The sequence below is a fragment of the Budorcas taxicolor genome, chromosome 16, assembly GCF_023091745.1.
Source record: "Budorcas taxicolor isolate Tak-1 chromosome 16, Takin1.1, whole genome shotgun sequence".
Classification (NCBI taxonomy): domain Eukaryota; kingdom Metazoa; phylum Chordata; class Mammalia; order Artiodactyla; family Bovidae; genus Budorcas; species Budorcas taxicolor.
Window position 1 is genome coordinate 5,509,832 of NC_068925.1, and position 4,470 is coordinate 5,514,301.

A 4,470-nucleotide genomic window follows, 5' to 3' on the forward strand; every position below is an offset into this window, starting at 1 on the left:
TCGGGATCAGGTAATCCTTACTGAAGAAGATAATGATTTAGCTGATAACTAGCAGCTAAGGAGGAATTAGATTGGGGAAGGGCCAGAGAGGAACCAGTGCACCCAACAGAGGTCCCCATGCCAGGCGTGGCAGGGTGAGAGGCATGTCTGGGGACTGAGAGAAGGTCCTTCGTTTGCAGCCGTGAGGGAGGCTGTGGCCAGAGCTGAGCCCCGATGAGCAGGCCCTGGCTGGCGGGGGCAGCCCCTGCATATCCCAGGAACTGTCCTGTGGATGCGGCTGCGATGGCTGCCATGCGGAGCGGCCAGGAAAGGGATCAGTGGGCAGGCGGCGGGCTCCAGGCGAGGGCAGTGGGGTCCAGGCGAGGCATGCGGTCGGCTGGACCTGCTGGAGCAGAGGATGAGGGGGGAAGGGAATGATTCCACGAGAAGGATGAGGTGGGATGTGAAGCGAGGAGAGGAAGCCTCTGAAAGATGAGGCCAAGGCCTCCCCCGATGGGCTGTTCTGGGGCTTCACTGGTGTGAGGAAGGCTCTCAACAGCGTTTCTGTTCCTGCACTGCCAACACCGCTTCACGTGGTTTTTTGCTCCCCTCCAAGCCTACGAGCTTATTTTTACTTTGTCTGTACTTTAGCAAGGGAAATCCACTGTCTGATCTTCTAATCCCTTGCTCCCTACCCCCTCCACTCAACACACACACACACACACAGAGGCACACACTGGTCCTGGTACAGTGGTGCAGGCTGCTGCCCTCTAATGGAACTAAACTTCCCGCTGTGCCTGACCCTGCTTCCAGCTTTCACCTCGGGGGGAGCCTCCAGGTGTGCACGCCACAGGTCTGGCCTCATACCGGTCCACTGTTGCAGCTGGGTCTGCTGTGCCCGGCAGTGGGTCTTGGGTGCTGCCGCGGCCAATGTGGCTGCCCCTGGACTGAGCTTCTGGGAACAGGATCACATCGTGGGTGCCTGCTGGTGGCTGAGAGCAGGACCTGCCCCTGGCTGTGGAGGGGACAGTGGGAGCTTCTGAGGAGGAGCAAACGCAGAAACAGCATTTCCCCCAATCCCCATGGGCGGTGGGGCCAGGCCAGGTTTGTTTTTTTCCCAAGGCCCATGGGCATGTGTGGGCTTCCCTTGTGGCCCAGCTGGTAAAGACTCCGCCTGCAAAGCAGGAGACCCTGGTTTGATTCCTGGGTCAGAAAGATCCTCTGGAGAAGGGATAGGCTACCCACTCCAGTATTGTTGAATTTCCCTTGTGGCTCAGCTGGTAAAGAATCCGCCTGCAATGTAGGAGATCTGGACTGGATCCCTGGGCTGGGAAGATCCCTTGGAGAAGGGCAAGGCTACCCACTCCAGCATTCTGGCCTGGAGAATTCCACGGACTGTGTAGTCTATGGGGTGGCTAAGAGTGGAGAAGGTGATGGCACCTCACTCCAGTACTCTTGCCTGGAAAATCCCGTGGATGGAGAAGCCTGGTGGGCTGCAGTTCATGGGGTCGCTAAGAGTCGGACACGACTGAACGACTTCCCTGTCACTTTTCACTTTCATGCATCGGAGAAGGAAATGGCAACCCACTCCAGTGTTCTTGCCTGGAGAATCCCAGGGACAGGGGAGCCTGGTGGGCTGCCGTCTATGGGGTCGCACAGAGTTGGACACAACTGAAGCAAGCAACTTAGCAGCAGCAGCAAGAGGGGGACACGGCTGAGTGACTTTCACTTTCACGTTATGGGTGTGTGCCACACAGAGCCCTGGGCTGGATTCTCGATTATTCACTAGCAGCCTGCAGCTGCCCCTCGGAGCAGGGCTGTGGTGGGTCCAGGAAGGGCCTGGTCACCCAGTCTTGTTGGCTGGGTCCCCTCTCTGAAGGGATGCTGACGGTAGGGCCCTGCGACTTGCTGCCCCACCCCCATGCAGGCTCTAGTGGGCTCTCCTGGGCCTGGAGTTAGAGCCCCCTCACCTCGCCTCTTGCTGCCAATACCTGCCCCTGCAGGGTGGGAACTGAGGGCCAGCCTGACTCAGGCGTGGGGCTGGGGGTGAGGAGCGGCCCACAGTGTTTCAGCTCAGTTCCATCTTGAGACTGGTCACTAGCATGTCCCTTAGTCATGATAGGAGGGAGGCTGTGGGCCGTGGCCCCTACTTTCCAGCCGCATGCAAACATTCGGTCCTGGCTCCTGACTCCAGACAAGACTCAGAATGTGTGGTTTGAGCCTGGGGTTGGATCTCCACGTGACTTTTGCAGAGACAGAACCTTTTATCTCCAGGCAGCTCAGCTGGTCCTGGCCAGGGTCTGTCATTCTGGAGAGCCCTGAGGACATGCGTACTTAGTCATGACTTCCTAAGCAGGTGGTACCTGCGCTCAGAAGGACCCCATGCTTGTTTTAATAGTTCAGCGTCACCGTCTTGGAACTTGTGATTTTTGGACAAGGGACAAGGCATTTTCATTTTGCACTGGGCACTGACCAATATGGTCCTATTTCACGTTTTGATGTCTTTGTCTTCCCTTTTAGTATCTTTTGAATTTTGAACTATGCAGATATTGAAAAAAAAAAAAGACTTTAAAAGCCAAATACCACAAAGGATTAAAACTAAAAGACATTTATTATCTGTTGTGCACGTTTAGAATGGTCCCTAGGCCCACTGAAGTGCACAAGCTGTGGCACGCATTCCATGCACCATGCATCCAGTCCACAGTCCCACTGCCCCCGGGAGAGCCCGCATGACACGCAGAGTGCCGCTTCCACGAAGGACACAGAGCCAGAGCTGTGCGCTGGGCTGCCTGCTCCTGTGGGGAGAAGGGGTTCCCCAAACTCTTACTGACCCCTCACCTCCCCTTTCCTCTACCTCTGGGCGAATCTTCAGTGTCAGGTGACGCTTGGAAGTCCAGTGCTAACATTCAGGGAAGGGTACTTCTGTGTAGACAGGAGACTTCCGTGGTGGGCATGGATGTGGCCGCGGAAACCCTGGGGGTGGTCGGTCATCTCGCCTACTCCCTTCAGGTTGGGCTCTGTAAATGTTGCTCGTCACCAGCAGAAAAAGAAGGTTATGGCTGTAGCATCTGCAGGAACAGACTCCCCAGCTTTCCAGTATTTATCACCGATGCTGATTTCTTGCCTGAATCACTGATGCTGCAGTTTTTGCCCATCTTTCAGTAGGATTAAGAAATTGGGATGTTTCTGCCTCACGAATTTCGAAGGACTGAAAATGCCGGAGCCAAAGAAAGAGCTCTGAGCATCTCAGCAGAGGAAAACTGCGGCCCTTCCAGCGTCCATGGAGCCGCCCTTTTCTGCTCTGCTGGGAGGCGCACTGCTGCCCTCTGGTGGCCGGCTGGCAAGGAGTCTTCCGGGGGTGGGGTTGGGAGGGGGGGGTCCACCTTGTCCCTGGAATAGCAGCTTTGAGTTCTCAGGTTAATGAGTGTCTTTTCACTGTCCCTGGAATAAAACAAGCTTGTCCTTGACTTGGAGCCTTGGCCCTTGCTTCTACCTGTCTTCAGAACGCTCTTCGTCCAATTCAGATGGCAGCCGTTTTCTCATTCTCCAGCCTTTGGGCCAATGTCGCTTCCCCAGGGAAGCCCTCCTGGGCTATTTCGTCTGAAACATCTGAAACAGCACCTAATCCCACCCTCTGTCCTTCTCTCTCCCATCACCTTGCTTACCTGCTAATTGAAAACATCTGGTTAAATTCTGGGTTTACTGCCTCCCCCTCTCCAGAACGTCAGACCAGGAGAGCAAGGTCTTTGTTACCCTCGTCCCTGGACCTCAAGGCATCATACATAGTAGATACACAAAAGGACTTGTTGAGTGAATGGCCAGTGTGTCTCCACAAGAGCGCCTGGGATTGAAGCTGAGCTTCTGGTCCTCAGGAGCCACAGGATGAGGGCAGGGCACACGCCACCCTCGTGTGACAGACGAACCAGCTGATGCTGCAGCCTACCAGCAAGGAGACACACACGGCCCAGGGGTGGGGGGAGGGGTCTTCCTGTGATCCCTCTGTCCTGTGCTGCGGGGGGGACAGACAGACGGTGTCCCAGGCCTGACCAGCTGCTGCCAGAGGTTGAGGGGGAACTCCTCCCCGGCCCTGGTTGCAGGGACCCTGGTCCACAGCTGTGCGGCGGCTCTAAGGGGGTGGGGTGCGGTGGGCACGCTGAGGAAGGCCGGTCCAACGCCTCTGCACGCAGGGGCCCGGGTGCAGGGATGCGCCTTCCAAAGCAGGTGTCTGGGGAGGGCGCAGGGCAGGAAAGCCGGGGCCAGCGAGGGGGCCGTGACTCGGCTGGGACTCGGCTGGGACGTCCCGGGTTCCGCCTGACTGTCTGCACTCCGCCTGAGGCAGGGCTGGTCTGGAGCCCGCGCGGAGGCGAGGGCCGCGGCTGGCCTCGAAGCCTGGCTGCCGTCTGAGCGCGGGCGGCCGGAGGGGCTGGGGGCCCAGGTGGCCAGCTCGGTGCACCCTCGGTCCTTGGGCGTGCAGAGCCGGGGTCCGGAGGG